Source organism: Myotis yumanensis, unplaced genomic scaffold (genome assembly GCF_028538775.1).
Source record: "Myotis yumanensis isolate MYYU_CA2020_CCGP unplaced genomic scaffold, mMyoYum1.0.hap1 SCAF_15, whole genome shotgun sequence".
Taxonomy (NCBI): Eukaryota; Metazoa; Chordata; class Mammalia; order Chiroptera; family Vespertilionidae; genus Myotis; species Myotis yumanensis.
The window spans coordinates 46,399,882-46,417,243 of NW_027223766.1; the positions used below are offsets into that span (position 1 = coordinate 46,399,882).

Genomic DNA, 17,362 nt, shown 5'->3' on the forward strand with positions numbered 1-17,362 from the left:
CCAAGCGACCTAAAATAGATAAATTCACAAATGATGTTTTCTGTAGCAATTCTATCTGTTCTCATAACTTCTTCCTCAAATCCTTTGTGAAACAAGTCAGCTGATAAGTATACACACAAATGATACATTTACAACGTTCCAAATAGCAGTTTAACAATTTTTTCTCTGCTTTGAAAGATCTTTTATATTGAAAACAAGCATTTCTATTCTCATTATATTGAAAGATGAGTACAAATTATTTTTGGCCTAAATACTTTTAAAGTTTGTATTATTCAAACATATACATGAGCAGAAAAAAAAAACCCCAAGTATAATAAACTTCCATGTACCCATCATCTAGCTTCTACAATTGTCAACACTTCACCGATAATGCTTCATCTATCCCCCACAGTTTTTCTTGGAATATTCTAAAGCACAATGATCCATTTAACCTATAAATATTTTAGTGTATGTGGCTAATGGAATAAAGCATATAAAGATACAGCTACTATGTTATTTTCACACCTAAATGTTTAATAGCAATTATTCATTTCTTTGAAATGCCCAGGTCACATTCAAATTTCCCTGAATATCTTCAAGTCCCACAGACTGCAAATAGGCAGTCTCTACAGCCACATTGACTTGCTAGCAATGTCCCACCACTCTCTTTCCTCTGCCACTGTTTCATCATTTATCCGGCAGCTCCTCCCACTCTCTGAATTTGACTGATGGCTTAAAATTTTTTAGGTGAAAATATTTTGTGGGTGATGTTGTAGATTTGCTATTTCCTCATAGCAGGAGTCATGTAAGATCTATTTGTTCTCTACTCAGTGTTGCTAAAATCAATCAGAGGAATTGTCAAGACCTCCATTTCTCATTCTTTTCAAAGGAAGCTTTAAGTGTGTACATAAGGAACTGTACCTCCTCACTCAACAGATTTTTTCAGAACACAAACTTCAGAGCCCGGTGCTCAGCGCTCAAGGACAATTGAGAAACCTAGGAAGTCCAACATTGAGCATTTGCCTTTAAGAGATGTATACCCTCTATAAGAGAGGTAGGGAGACAAAGCTCTGCATGAGACTGAGCAAGTAACATTGTAAGCCTTAGAAACCAGTACAAGCAAGGTAGCATGTGATTAATAGAAAATTAATATATATGTATATATATATATATATATATATATATATATATATATATTGATTTCAGAGAGAGGAAGGGAGAAGGAGAGAGAGAAACATCAATGATGAGAGAGAATCATTGACCAGATGCCTCCTGCATGTCTGCTACTGGGAATCGAGCCAGCGACCCGTGACCTCCTGGCTCATGGGCCGATGCTCAACCACTGGGCATCACCGGCTGGGCATTTAATAGAAAGACCTCTACAGAGGCTGTTTGGTGTAGAATTACACAAATGGGAGAAAGAAATGGTGTCGGAACACAAAAATGGGAGAGGGGAATCACAGAGCAACAGGGGACGTGAAAATTTAGATCTCGGTGTGTTTAATTTCAGAAGGTGGTCTCTTAACTGCAATTCTAGTTTTGCCTTCGATCACACGATGACGATGTTTCTCCTTTCTCATAGCCACACACAGCTCTTTCTCCCACTATTGTATTCCCATTTCTCCTGAAGAAGGGCCTCTGAGCTAGAGTTAAAAGAGTTTGCAGGACTTGCCAGCAGAGAGAAGAGACATGGTACTTAAAATGACCTCCTAGCTGAAGACAAGAGGGAGAGAAAACCCAGTGGGTTCTGGGGGCAGCTTGTCCCATTAATGCCATTTTCTCATTAACTCTGAACCCGTGTAAAAAGGAACCCCGCAAGGATCCGTAACGACTGGCTCTGTCGTAGTTAATGTACTTGGTGTCAGGGCCCCACGCTTCGGAGGGGCTGAGAGGTGACTCTGTCGTAGTTAATGTACTTGGTGTCAGGGCCCCACGCTTCGGAGTGGCTGAGAGGTGACTTCACCGGGAGCAGTGGTTTTCAAACGTAGCGAGCCGGTTACAAGGAGGAAAGTAAGAGATTTTCTCTCTGGCAGAGGCAAGTCAGCAAAGTATTGATGCAAGGTGTCTGGGTGAAGCCCAGGAACTTACACTGTTGACCAGCACCCTGGATGCAGGTCGTTCAAGAACTACGTTTTGAGAAATACGACCCAGGGGAACGAACGTCCAGGGGAAGAGCAGATAGTTTGCTTCAGGCGCGCACAGGAATGGCCTGAGCCTCCTCCAGTGATGAGGATGATATTAGCATTTCTATGCCAGGAGCCATGCTCAGCTGCTCAAGTGCTCTTTCACGATGAATCCCCACAATAGGACCCAAAGAGATAGATAGGCGCTGTTTGTACTCCCATCTCACCAACCAGGCAGCCAAGGCTTACGGAAGCTCAAATCAGGGACAGTGTTTCTCCTCTTCCATCGCCACGTAGATGCTCTCGGTGCCACAGGTTTTACTGTCTCCTCAGGCAAAGGATCACCTTTTAGTTGGCACGTTAGAAAAGGAAGACTCCATGCTCTGACAAAAACCTAAATTCTCAGGTGAAAGGTGGGAAATGAATGAAAGTTCACAGGCCCAAACCTCCGCCAACTGCTCCGTTTCCGCCTCAGCCCCCGCAGAGGTGCATGTCTGTTGTCTATTCTACTTGCAGCAGAAGTGGCATGATTTCTGTAGGGGCTCAGTAGACAGTCCAAACGACAGTGTTTCCACAGATTAAACTTGCTTTCCTCACACATGGCTTTTAAAGAGATGGAGCTGGGGGTGAAAACAGTAACTATTTTAAGAAATAAAATACAATTTTATATCTATATGGTGTTTATAAAATATTTTATGGCATATATATATATATATTTCTTTAAAATTTATTCTATACTTTCATTGGGTGGAAGCTAAAAAGAAGAGAAGGAATCCTGCACTTTGCAAACATCTTAAGTTTCAAATAAGTGTTTAATAAGACGTTCTGTAATGTCAATATCTGGGAGGTTGTGGGGGACAGTTGAATTACCCATAGTAACTTCAGCCCATAATTGGTTTTAAAATGTACCTCCGATAAAGATAATAGGGAGAAAAGAACTAGACAGACTTGCTGGGTTGCCTGGCTTGAAAGAAATGCTTATCAGATTTACTTCAAGCAAATCATTCCTTTCTATAGGTACCATTTATTCTTTGTATCTAGTGAAATGCAGAGAGAGAGTTCAGGGAAGCCACTGATTTCTCAAGATGGGTTGGATTTTCTCTTTGTGTCTAATGGGAAGATGGCATTGAACTTCCTGGTTCTGGCACCCCCATGCAGGGAAATACACTTTAACTACAAAACAGCATGTTCTGAGTCTGTGTTTTCTCTGGGTAGTAGTAGCAGGAACACAGTGTTCATTTAAATTAAGCCAGTTCCTCCGATAATAACAAAGTAATTAAAGAAGCCACCAAGGAAAAAGAACCAATTTATTTGAATCCTGTTCATAAAAACTACAGCAAGAGCCTGGAGGTACTAAACCATGCGGCTGGGATGGCAGATTGATGATGCTTTAAAATTCTGCGTGGAATGCATCTCGATATTAATTCCGAGGCGTATTCCTCATCTGAAAATAATACGGGATGCAAAATATTTTATCCTCCTTAAGAGAAATGACATTCTATTAAAATGCCTCGATAAGAAATTGTCACATAGCTTGAAGACCACTTGACCGCTAGTAATACCTTCACATCAGAAAATTTCAAGGTACTCATATTTTTTACGTTCCCATCGGGATGGAGGGGCCGCTGTCTTTGATGCTGGCAAGAGTGTGAAATTCATATGCTTTATCCTCAATGTTATTAACTGAATCACGAGGATATATTTGGAGGCCTCAACGAGGTTCCTAGCTTTTGTCGGTAACAAAAATCTAAATGGAGTTGAAGATGTGTCACATGTTTCCACATTCCCATTAGGCACCGAAGGCGATTTTAAAGGAAAAATACACGAGTAAAATACCTCTCGCTTTTATACTCGATAAATGCAGCAGCAGAACATTACATCTAGGTCCCCGCACAAAATTTCACAATCTCTCGCCGTGCATTTTAGCAGAATGGCTGCTGCTTTGTGCAAAGCAGCACTCTGCCGCATTTCACGTCTCCCGCTGAAATACGGGTCACGTGGATGGCATCTGTCAGCGAAGGGAGCTGAGAAAAAGCAGATGCATTATAGGGTCTATTGACTAAAAGATGGCAACCCTGTATTTCAAGAACAACTTGTAGAAAAATGTTAATTTTGAGGAACTTGAACTGAACTAACTTGAGAGAGGAAAAATATCCTTAAGCTATCCAACTTACCCATGAATAAAATGAAAAACGAAGAACTTAAAACTATTCCATGTTCGTAAAGTAATAAAAATAGACCTCAGCTCCTTGTTATAACCAGTGAAACAGGAAGAAAGAAGCCGATAGGAAAAAAACTATACATAGAATACATAGAAATAAAGGAGAGAGGGGGGGAAAGTGAAAGAAGGGGAGTAGCATGGAAAACAAAACAGAACAAAAGAAAATATAATAGGATTCAATTTGTGGGGAACAAAAATCTAAGAGGAAGAGGAAACTCTCACGGGACAGGAAGGATTCAGCGCACCTTCTCAACCAGTCCCCTGCTCCCTGCAATTCCATTTCCGGAGTCCCGTTTGCCATCCTCTGTGCGGTGGGTGGACCCCCTTTGAGATATTAAACTCTTCATCTTCCGAGTCTCTCGTGCCCACGGGCTTGCTCAGTCAGAACCTGTATCCAGCCCCTCCTTCAAGCAAAGTGTGGACAGAAGGAAGACTTTTTAGAAGTTTGACCTAAACGCTGTTTTACCTATGGAACTTTTTCCATTTTAGCGGGTCACATTGTTATCTTAAATCAGGAATAGTTAAGACATTTATTTAAAAAAAAAACAAACCAACAACACAAGAACAACAACAACAATTGCCCCAGTTAATATTGCCGCAGTTAACATAAAATTCAATGAAGAACAGATCTAATGTGGTTGCCTGCGCATTCTCTAACACTTTTATACATGTTGAGGGTTTGAATTTGGTAGCTATTTCACTAAAAGAAGTATTATGCTGGAGATCTCTCAGTTTTCTGTAAGTAATGTGTGTTGACTTACAAGTTTTCATAAGGAAGAGCGTATGGGGCCAATGCTCTTGTCATTCTGATTCAGTATTCGGGGGCTGCCTTGTTTTTCTGAATCCTGGGACATGGCTACATCTACCATGGAATATATAAGCAAATTGAACAATCAGCTATGCTCCAGAAGATTCTGATGAAACAACATTAAGCTATGCAGGCATGTCAACATTCTCTTGTTGCTAAGAAAGAAAATTACAGAAATAAGTGTACCAACCTTTAATGTGTCGGTTGAGAGAGTTAAGAGCTATATTTTAAGACTAATGGAGGGGAAAAAAATCCCAGAGCCTTCAAAAGAAGCTCCTGAACAATTAAACAATGTCCATGAGTTCTCTTTTCTGAATAATATAGTCAATCAAATTCTACTAAGTTCAATGAGCTGCACTAGAATCTGGGGACTGAAAATGGAATTTATACATAATCCTCACCACAAAGGCTTATAGAGAAACCCTGGAAGAATGTCTATACACCAAAAAATGATACCTGTTACAACTATTACTTCTCTAGGATAGGAAGAAGACAATTAGGTAGAATAAGACTCATTTTAATCTGTATTTTTTAGCATTTATTATGCACATGCATTACTATCATTTGTTCATTTACTCATTCATTCAACAAGCATTTGCTCTAGCAACTTGACCTCTTTAACCAAATCAGCTTCCTTCTCAATTAAACTGCAGAATCAATAAAGTAAAAAATCAGCATCAGACCATTATAATGACTCAAGATTTAGTTCCCTGTCATAACAATTCAAGAGCCTGAGTATGGTCCTTTTATGTTGTGTGTCTCTGTTGCTAGGAAATGAATTTGAACTAAGGAAATCTGAAACAAACACCAGACCCTCTGACTTAAAAGTAGAAGACATTCGATCTTATCTGTTTAATAGGTTTCACTTTGGTATTTCCAAATCAAGCAAGTATCACCTCAGAGAAAGAACAGCACAGCCCCGTTAACCTGTGTGCTTGGATTTGAATGCTAGGGTGGCGGGATCGGGAGAATGAGGGTGAGAAACCAGCTATTGTTACGCAGGCTTCGGGAGGCAGAGGCCCTTAATGCAGGTCGGGTGTGGTTTGTATATTTTAATGTTACTTTAAGTACTAGCTACATAGTTTTTGTTTCAAAAAATATAAATAGTGGTTTCTACTACCAGGTTACCCTGAGGTTGCTTGTTGCTTTAAGAATTCAGATGCTCTGCAATATAATTTCAATATCTGAATTAATTTGAATAGGAAGAACAGTTAAATATGGATTGTTCACAGATTATTTCAAAAGGCAAGACCTTATTATTACCAGCCCACATGTCACTAGCTGCTGAGTGACACCACGCAGCACATTAGATGGAAATTAAAGGAGAGTTCCTTTGTTGTAAATTAATTCATGTACTCTTGGGAAATTAGGACACACAACAGATGTAAAGCAGCCTTTAATCCCAGCCCCAGTGTGAACAGAGCAGAAGAGAGAGGTGGCAGGAGTTAGGGGGCAAAGAGACTATAACGGTGCCAAAGAATAGACGAGAATATCCTGTTTCTTGGGTCAGGTTGGACCGTTTCTATGGGTTCCCCGACACCCGGTTACCTGTGCATTGTTGAATACTCTCCTTCTTTCTTATGAACTGAAGTTGGCGTGGAGGCTGACCTTAGTCAGAGAGATCCCCGGCAGGGCCTTCTTGGTTTAAAACACCGGGGCTCATATCACAGAGGCACTTGTTCCCAGGCTGTTCGTCTGGGAAGGCCTGCCGACTGAGTACAGGGTTCCTGTAGGGCAAGACACTTGGTGGGTTGTAGAAGGATTATTTGTAGACTTTCTTAAAAGTCTCTAGCCCGGCCGGCATGGCTCAGTGGTTGAGCGTCCATGTATGAATCAGGAGGTCACGGTTCGATTCCCGGTCGGGGCACATGCCCGGGTTGCAGGCTCAATCCCCAGTGTGGGGTGTGCAGGAGGCGGCCGATCAATGATTCTCTCTCACCATTGATGTTTCCACCTCTCTCTCCCTCTCCCTTCCTCTCTGAAATCAATAAAAATATATTTGGAAAAAGTAAAAAGTCTCTGGATATGGCCCATTCAGAAGTCACATTTCTCGCAGACTAAGTAGCCTTTGCAGCCTAGGTCTTGAGGTGAGCGCTGTCTTCCCGGGTCCCTGGGGAAGCCTCCTTCCCCCTCTCCAGCTGCCTCCACACAAGCTTGCGTCTGCAGGAGCCTCTGGCATGGGCCAGGCCGGCGGAGGTAGTGCTGCTTTGCTGCTTCTCTTCAGCGGCTTGCTGGATGGTGACTCCAATGCAGTGCCTCCAGATTCCCAGTCTCATTCTATGGGCCCCATCACAGCATAATTCTACTTGGATGCAAAATTAGCAGCCACATCATATTTTACTTTCAGTTTCTAACTGGCAACCGTCACGCGCTTTTATTAGACTCTTCCAATCAAGCCTTCGCCGCGTCATATATTCGGCTTATCACTGGGCCCACCTGCAGCCGGCTCTCCTCCCGTCTCTTATCGGCGGAGCCAATACTCTGTCCTGCGCCTGCTTTCCCGTTTTGTTGACAGGCTCCTTCACACTCCACAACTCAGCCCGCAGGGTATTTAGGTAAATCCTATTCCAGAGCCTCCCTCTTCCCTACATCGGTCGCTACTTTGCAGGGACCGGTGAGTACTTGTGTCTTCCTGTCTACAGAGTGATCACAGCATTACTGTTATTCCAACGTTTTCTTGTTTTTTTTTTTTCTGGGTCTGTCTATTGTTTGACCTCTTCTTCATTATGATCTCCTCTGACTCTTCTCCCCCAACCCCAACTCTTTAATCAAGTTTCCAAAGCCTTTTCTAATCCTCAATTAATAATAATAATAATATATACAATACTTTCTTACAAATACCTGCCCCAAACAACTCCACATTTTTATTAATTGGAGATGGTATTCAATAATGGGAAAAGACAGGCGTTTTGGCAGTGAACAGAGTTGGCCCGTTGTTTTCTAGGGGGGTGCATTTGCCCCCGTGAGCCTGCCTTGGTCTCAGTTTCTCCATCTCTCAAGTGAGCTGACGATGCCTGCTTTGGAGGAAGAGGGTTACCTGAGCTCCGAGGTGAGGCCCCTGAGACTGGTGTTCCCTGTTAGCTAACCCTTCAAAGCTTAGCAAGTGATTTTGTTTGTTGTCTGTTTTAACCTTCAAGTAGACGGTAGACTAAGAAAGTGTGGAGGAATGAAAAGTGAATACAATGATACGTGAGTTGAGGCGTTTGTCTATAATAATAAAAGGGTAATATGCTAATTAGACTGGACAGCTGAACGACCTTCCACATGGCCTTCCTGATGTCTTTCTAGATGATTTTCCGGACAAAGCCAAGGCTGTGAGGGCTGAGCCCCTTGCACAAATTTCGTGCATCAGGCCTCTAATATCCTCACCGAGGATATTTTTCCATTGGTTTTTAGAGAGAGTGGAAGAGAAAGGGAAAGATAGAAATATCGATGTGGGAGAAACACATGGATGGGTTGCTTCCTGCATGAGCCCCTGACCAGGGCCCAGGTTGGGGAGGAGCCTGCAACCAAACTGAGTACGTACGTGCCCTTGACCAGAATCGAACCTGGGACCCTTCAGTCTGCAGGCCGATGCTCTATCCACTGATCCAGCTAGGGCTGGAGGACTTTTTAATAGAATGAATTAAGATCAGAAGAAGCAAAGCCAAAAGCAGATCTAAGAGAAAAGGTCAGTTATGAAACAGACTTGTAATTGAACTTAACCTTCCGGTACATTGTAACAGAAAAGAAATATCGCCTTCTAGGAGTAAAGTCATACAGCTATTTATCTGCCCCAATTTCTCCTCCTCTTCACTGGGTATGTCCCCCTTCAGGAACCGTACAATTAACAGTAATACTATCAACAGTAACATAATTAATATTAGCGAAGCAGTCTGAGGCAATAAAGTGGCATAGGAAATAAAAATGGTATCCATGTAATATTCATATTACATTTAATAACTATTTAAATATTTATAAATTATCTTACATTTTATATTTGCGAAATGCTTCACAACCACTTTTTATTAATTATTACATACCACTTATCCCTTGGCACTCAGGTTTCCAGATGCAGCACTGCTGTTTTTTTTTTTTCATTTTCATTAATCTTAAAGCAACATTTAGCTTTATCAAGCATTTTTCTAAGTTCTCATATCTAAAGGGCTGGGTCACATAGAAAACCATTTTTTAATCATAATAGAAATAGACGTGATCTTTGCAGCATCTAATACCATCCTTTTAAAGCTTATCAGGAAAGTGAAATGACTCATCCAAGGTCACAGAGCTAGTCCTCTTAATGGCTGGGCATATAGAAGTCCTGATTAGCCTAATCCCTGGGTTTAGGAGTATATGGAAACCAGAAAACGGTAGCTGTGCTAACTGGAATATGTAGAACTAGAATTTTGTGACCAAATCTGAGCAACACGCTTACATTTTCCCAGAGTTTGAATAAATCAGGCCTGTGTGACTAGAGTAGCATCTAGAACTGCTGAAGTTTAGGTTCACTGACGCCATGAATGTTTTCATACTAAATGCACTTTCCTATAGAGGTTCTGATGCCGTGAAATGGGGATCACTCATGACTTTCCCCTACTGCCTGTGATCTCCAGTGCCTTTGTTTGTGCTCTAACAGAATATGTATGACTAGAGGCCCAGTGCATGAAATTCATGCACTCAGGGGGGTCCCTCAGCTCAGCCTGCACCCTCTCGAAGTCTGGTAGCCCTCGGGGGATGTCCAACTGACAGCTTAGGCCTACGGGGAGCGGGCCTAAGCCAGCAGTTGGACATCTTTAGCGCTGCCTCAGAGGCTGGAGAGGCTCCTGCCATCACTGCTGCTGCGCACTGACTCTCAGGAGGCAGCTCCTGCATTGAGCGTCTGCCCCCTGGTGGTCAGTACACATCATAGTGGCCGGTTATTCTGCCATTCGGTCGATTTGCATATTAGCCTTTTATTATATAGGATGTGATTGCTGTCTGTTTCACATTCGTCTCTCGTTAACATCTTCTGACCCCTTGTAACAGCAGCCTCTCTCGAAAGGTTGTCAAGTCATTTCCAAAGCAACCTCAAAGGGAGGGTGGTCATGATCTTGGAAGATTGACATCTGCCTTTGCCGTTGGTTACCCTAGGAAATATCAGACATTAGGGGAAGGGGAAAAAAAAGGCATGATCAGTAAGCGAATAAAATAATGAACATTAAAAGGCAAGACTAGAACGAGACTTGAAGATTTGTTGACGTAACAATAGCTGAGAGCAATTTTCCTCTGCTTCAGAAGGCTACCCCACAGTCTCACCAGACTCTCCTGTGACTGAAGTCAAATTTCTTAATTTACCCTTTTTGAAATATTTAGGTCACATCTACTCTCCATCTTAGATGCAAGAAATCAGAGGCCCCTGAGTAATTTTCACAGAATCAAATGGGATGTTGCTTATGGGGTGGAAGCCAGGGTTACTGACCTTTAATTTGAACTCAAGTAACCTTAATGCCCCACGAGGGTAGAGGGAATAAAAAATCTGGATAAAGACAATCAGTTTCCCACACACAATTTGGTGTTTCTTTGCTGATGGCTATTTCTGCTAATAATGATCTATTTTAATTTTTTTAAAAAGCTAAAAAAACAACTTTTGGGGTGCTTCAAAATGCTATGCACTTTACTGATACCTTATTAGAACCCTGCGAAGTGGGTTTTTTTTTTTTTTTTTCATAGTATTTTCTTATAACCCTTTATATTTCTGTGCTGCCCGTTGTCACTTCTTCTCTTTCATTACTGATTTTATTTATTTGGGTTCTCTAGATTTCTTGATGAGCCTGGTTAATAGTTTATATATATTTTTTATGGTTTCAAAGAATCAGCTCTTGGTTTCATTGCTCTTTTATATTGTTTTTTATACTCTATTTCATTTATTTCTTCTCTGATCTTTATTATTTTTATGTCCCCATGTTACAGGAGATTGGTTTATCTAACTTAGGCTATAAATATGAAAAAGTTACAAGATGGTAGGAATACAGAAACAAACGTTCACCATTGAACTTTCATGAAACGGTTACTTAAGGCTGAGATAACATTGAAAGTGCTGGCCCTGTGGGCAACAAACCCATTAGGCTTCTCCTCAAACTGTGGTCCTGAGACGACTTGCATTAGAATGACCTGGGGGGACCAGGAAAATGAACATGCTAAGATTCAGTTCATATGCAAGCTAAAACTTGCAAAGTAGTGGTCCACGCAAATGTGGCATTGAAACTATAACCCCCCGAACAGCTGCAGTAAGGAGGGACGTTGAATATTGCCTCGCAGAAAGCATTGTAACTTCGGTCCTGGCACCAGTGAAGAGGGTTGTTGTTTATCATATCATATTCAATCTCAAAGACTTTCTCCTGGTCCAAAGCTTACTTCCATCGCTGCATCAAATTCAGGAGAAGAAAGAAATACAGTGACAGAGCTATGGTTATAAAGAGAGTCAAGCGGAAAAAAAAAAAAAGAGAGACAAGTGAGTGATGGAGAGTACCCACTTCTCTGGTGCTTTATTATCCCCTGCTGCCATAGCATGGTCCTGGATAGAGAGACTTCATTCTCAAAGAGCTATGACCCAGTAGCTCTAACCCAGGAAAAGAAATAGAACATTGCCAATACCTCAGACACCCTCTCCCCACCCTTGAATGGCTCTTCCCAGTCACCATCTCCTGACTTCCTCCCCACCACTGGTGACCACAACCCTGCCTGTCATGGTAACTACTTTCTGCTTGTTTTGGATGATTTTACCACCTAAGCAGTCATCCCTCTCCCCATGAGGCAGCGTAGTGAGAAGTTAGGCAAATTCCTTGACAAGTGGAATAAGGGAAACTGAGACATAATAATTAATCAAGGCCAAACGGTCTGAGCACTTATAGTCAGCTGATGAGCCACAAGGCTTTATCTCCTCTAACCAAGGACACTTAAGAGCAAATGGTTTACACATTCCAGACCATTCCGGGACAGAACAGGCTCGATCTGGGTCCCTCTTCAATAATATTTTTGATGATATCCTTTAAAAATGAAAATAACCAGAAAATAATCCCTGACTCCTCTATATGCACATTTTGATGAATCAACGTATTGAAGGACACACCTAAAAAGCTAATGAATATTCTGCTAAGACCCACGCCTGAGACCTCTCCTAGGATTCCGGCTGGCCAGAGAAAGATAAAAAGCCTCGAGGCAAAGGAGCCATGACGTGCTCTTGCTTGAGCATGTCCACACCTTGAATCTCTTCTGCTTTTCTCCTAACCTCTAAGGCAGTGGTTCTCAACCTTCCTAATGCCGCGACCCTTTAATACAGTTCCTCATGTTGTGGTGACCCCCAATTTCATTGTTACAAATTGAACATAATTAAAGCATAGTGATTAATCACAAAAACAATATGTAATTATATATGTGTTTTCTGATGGTCTTAGGCGACCCCTGTGAAAGGGTCGTTTGACCCCCAAAGGGGTCGCGACCCACAGGTTGAGAACCGCTTCTCTAAGGAATCCCATAAGACTTGCCACAAGGGGAGCAATGGGCAGCAGCTGCTCTTCCCAGGCTAACCCCCTGAAGCTGTCTCCAAGGCCCCCCTTTTACCTGACTTCCCAGTGAGCTCACTTCTTTTACTGTGACCTGCAGGGATGCAGGCAAAGGGGAACCCTCGTGCACTGCGGGGGAGAATGCAGACTGCTGCAGCCTCCGTGGAAAACAGCATGGAGTTTCCTCATAAAATTAAACACGGAACTGTCATTTGATCCAGGAATTCCACTTCTGTGAATATAGCCTAAGAATCCCAAAACACCAGTCATAAAGAATATATGCACCCCTATGTTCATAGCATTATTGACAATAACTAAGATCAGGAAACAGCTCAAGTGTCCATCAGTACATGAGTGGATTTAAAAGCCGTGGTACATTTACACAATGGAATACTATGCAGCCATAAAAAGGAACTCTTACACTTTGCCACAGCATGGATGGACCTTGAGATTATTATGCTAAGTGAAATAAGCCAGTTAGAGAAGGATAAATATCACATGATCTCACTTATATGTTGAATCTAATAAACAAAATAAACTGATGAACAAAATAGGTCCAGAGGCATAAATGCATGGAACAGAATAACATATCTCAGAGGGGAGTGTGGTGGGTAAGAGATTAGGCAAAGATTATATATGAATATATACATAATCCATGGACACAGACAATAATGTGGGGAAGGGTGGGGACTGGGTGGAGGGTGGCAAGGGGGGAACATTGGAGATATCTGTAATACTGTCAACAATAAATTTATTAAAAATTAAAAGTATTTAGATTGATTCCCTCTGGTTTCTTTAAATATTTGAGTAATTAGAAAAACTGATAACTAACCCTCAAGAATTTGATATGGAAATGATTATGAAGGTCAGATTTACACATTAGATGACAGACAAATGCAATTATATTTGCAAATATATTAATGGTTCATTTAGTTCATAGATCAGATCATTAGACTGTTGTTCATTAATGATAATCTGTGTGTGTGTGCAATGCCTGTGTGTGTATTGTGTGTGATGAGAAAGTCACAGCTTTTTAATTTTTAAATGACTTAGGATCAAGTAGAGTTGAGTGTACATTTTGTTGTAACATTTTTTTGTATTTTTCAGTTTGAATATGTACAATAATTTGGCTTTTACCAGTTTCTCGCTTGTAAATAACAACATTTTCTGAAGTGCAAAAGCTAACACTTCACTCAAAAGCTCTCAGCTTTTTCAAGAAGAAACATGTTTACAAAGATTAATAGCCTAGAAATATCCTTATTAAAGAAAATTGTCATCAAAATGTAAGCAAAACTTTTCTTTATAATCACTAACTTGCTTTTATTACGGAGTCATTGGCCACCCGATGAATAAAATAGATTACTTTTACTGTAAGATTATTTGTTGCTATTTTGGTATAACAGCAAAACAAATGGGGTGACTAAATTTGCCATCTTCTCACAGTTGATATATCCCTAGAATATATTCACAGTGTCCCAATAATGCAGCTGTGAAATTTACACACATCGATTGGCCTCTGATACAGAGAGTTTTAGAATGAACCCAGGAGTGACCCCCCCCCTTGTCTGCCTGTGAAATTGGAGATTACACTCACTTAGCTCTTCTAGCCTGAAGCTCCAGACGTTCCTTGCTCATTACTCAAGACAATGGCGAGTTATTGTCAGAATTCTGCTGTAGTTGGGAAAGGGACTCACAACCACAGAAGTCTGAGGGAGGTGAGAATTCTCTCCAGCCTCCTGAGTCTGGGAAAGGCTCCAACCCTGCTGTGCTATAATAAAGCACAGAAGCAAATCTAATCTTACAATGTAGGTGACATTAAATTATAACTTGGAGGTTCACTGACCACGTTCTTCTCAAGAAACTCATTGCAAGAAAACATTTATTTCCCCAAACTGGTTGAAATTCTACATAGATTTTTGAAATTCCTTTCAGTTAAATTTCTCACTTTTTTTCAGAGACAATTATAACAAAATAATAAGTCCATATTATTATTAAGAAGAAGACTTTTGTGATATAAATATTCTACAACCATCTGGAAAAACAAGTGCATAATTAAAAAGTGTAACTAAACTAAACGTTGTTATTGATGTTACTAAAATTGATGAGCCTGTGCTCTCGGATTTGAAAACTTAAGTGTTTTTCTTGCTCAAATGGGGGATATTTTAAACTTTGGAGTATAGTATGTATGATTAAAAGTTAATCACAAACTATCATCTCAGTACTTTTCAACCCACAATCAGACAATTTATTCAGGATGGTTTTAGGCATTTTTTCTGTTGTATAGAAAAATGGAAGTCGAGGAGTCCTCTACTTCATTTATTAAAGTATTTGTTTCTTCCAGGGAAGACATTTGTGAAAATTATTTTATATCCAATTATTTTTTTCTCTATAATATATTTTGCATTTAGACTTGCTACAGTTTTAGAGGTGTCAATCACACATCCTCCTCCTCCTCCTTCTAGCAAGTTTTCTTCTCTTTTTTATCTGCAGTATATTTTTATGTGATTATTTTCTGTAATCCCCTTCAGGTAATTAACTGGGATTTTCTTCTTAGCATAATTTTTTTTTTTTAACATGAGACCTTATTTTTCCTATACAATGAGTATTTTCTTTCTTTTTCCTCCTTTCATCTTTTTATAATTCTGTAGCCTTTTACCTAAGTAATGCTGCCCCAATTTTTCTGTGCTCTATTATCTTTGCACACTATCTAAACTATTTTAACTTGTTTTGAACTCATTACACTCCCTGATCTTCCTCCTAATTATTTGATCAGCCCATCAAAATGTGCTTATTCAGTATGGACAGTAGTGTTGATAGGCGATGATTCCCAATATAACCTTGCTTAGTGAGATAAGAAAAATGCACACCAAGTCATTAAAAAGCAACCATTAATTAAATACCAAATGATAGTGGAAATTCCCAGAGAGTCAAAATGTTTGTTGTGCCAAAAGTGCTTTTCTAGAAAATTTGCTCAAAAGTAATTTTTTTTGTCTGCAATGTATCACTTTTTAATGCCGTGGGATCTGGCTATTCTGGTCTCCAACTGATTGGGCCAAAACCTCGACCTGAGCCAGCCGCAGGCTAACACGAGGCATCCATGGGAGGCCAGCGGGGGGGCCTGGCATGAACTCTGCCCCACGGAACATTCCAGATGAACTTCTACAGTGAACACAATCAGCTTCTTCCTTTTGTGGCATTGGATACAGAATACATGGGGGCATTTTGGAAATGACAACAGCAGTAAGAGAGAAACAGCGCGAAAGGATTAATTACCAATGGGAGGGAAGCAGACTCTCCCATCCCAAACGATGCCTTTTTGGGATATTGATTATTTTAAGCTGATAATTTTGAAGAAACAAAAGACTCAGCAAAAACCTTGGACCTCCCCTCTAACTGCCTAAAAGGAATTTAGGTAGAAGATCTGAGAAAGGGAGATTTTTTTTTAAACCATCATTTTCTGGGAGTGAGAATTTCACGGAGATTCAGAAACACAACTGCATTGTGGAATTGTTGCTAAAATGTGTCGTTGGGTAAAAGAGGTCTATGAAAAGAAAGCAGAGTCTTGAAAAAGATGACTAATCTGTCACTGTGATTACTGTCTTGACTCATGAAAAGACAAAGGAGTGAATAGAGTTGCATGTAGCCATGTAGGAGTCAGGGTGGGAAGTGTTAGATTTTTTTTCTCCATATTTGAAAACATGAATCTCACCCTCCATGGTCCATGCAGACACTTGAGGGTCTGAAAGGTGCAAAGGAACCTTGCACTATAGATATATATGTCCATGTCCTATGTCTCCTGCTGGATTTTATGGTGCAAAGCAAGGACCATTGTGTTCTCTATGCTGTCCTGCATAGAGAAAAGTCTACATAAGTAATTATTCAATAAATAAGTATTAGGGTCTTCTCCCTGTCAAATATTAGAAGTTCAATTAAGGTCAAGGTATTCCAATCCTCCTACTCCTTGTTATCACAATTAAATTATTTCTAATATGTATCAATATCTATGACTACATCGTTCTTAGAGTTTCAGAGGTTGGTGCTCAACCAGGCCACACATGAGAATTACCTGGAGACATTTAAAGACCACTGATGTCTGGATCCCATCCCTAGAGATTCTGATTTAGTTGACCAGAGATTCTGATTTAGTTCAGCCTGAGCCTAATATCTTTTGTGTGTTTTAAAATCATCTTTCCATATGAGTGAAATGTTAAGCCAAAGTTGGGAACGAGTATGGAAGAGCAACAGTGGCAAATAGACAACAGGATTTAATACTATAAATTACTTATGGGCCAAAACCCTGTGGAGAACATAAAGATAAGCAAAGCCTCAAGAAACTTACCATTTGGGACATGTATGAATATTATCACCACCATCATCAATACAAAGACTGTATTAAGTGCTTGTTATCACCGTACTAGGCCTTGAGTTACAGAGATGTAAAGATGTGGTCATTTTGCATGTTTAAGTGACTATTTTAAGGCATTGGCTATTGTCCCTCATACTGCAAAACACACAAAGTTTCTTCAAAGAAATGGAGGTGGAAAAAAAACCAAAGTATTTTTCCACCAGTAAATTTATGTAAAAAGAGTAAGACAGCCACCTCTCAGACCCAAAATGTCAAGCTTGTAAAAATAGTATTCTTGGGAATTATATTTGATCATTTGTTAAATATGGGGATATAAAATGTAGAAATCCATGTGTAATGCTTCAA

General features: G+C 40.4%; 1 protein-coding gene and 1 long non-coding RNA gene across 3 annotated transcripts in view; one reads left to right on the top strand and one right to left on the bottom strand.

Moving 5' to 3' along the window:
• TRIQK (triple QxxK/R motif containing) overlaps window positions 1-17,362 on the top strand; it is a 450,171-nt gene that overhangs the window by 265,301 nt on the left and 167,508 nt on the right. The gene's annotated exons all lie outside the window — the stretch shown is intronic.
• Window positions 1,415-6,847, bottom strand: LOC138993153 (uncharacterized). The gene is made up of 3 exons (XR_011468236.1): window positions 6,680-6,847; window positions 4,569-4,727; window positions 1,415-2,722 (listed from the first exon to the last, which is right to left on the bottom strand). It is a non-coding gene; the product is annotated as an uncharacterized lncRNA (long non-coding RNA).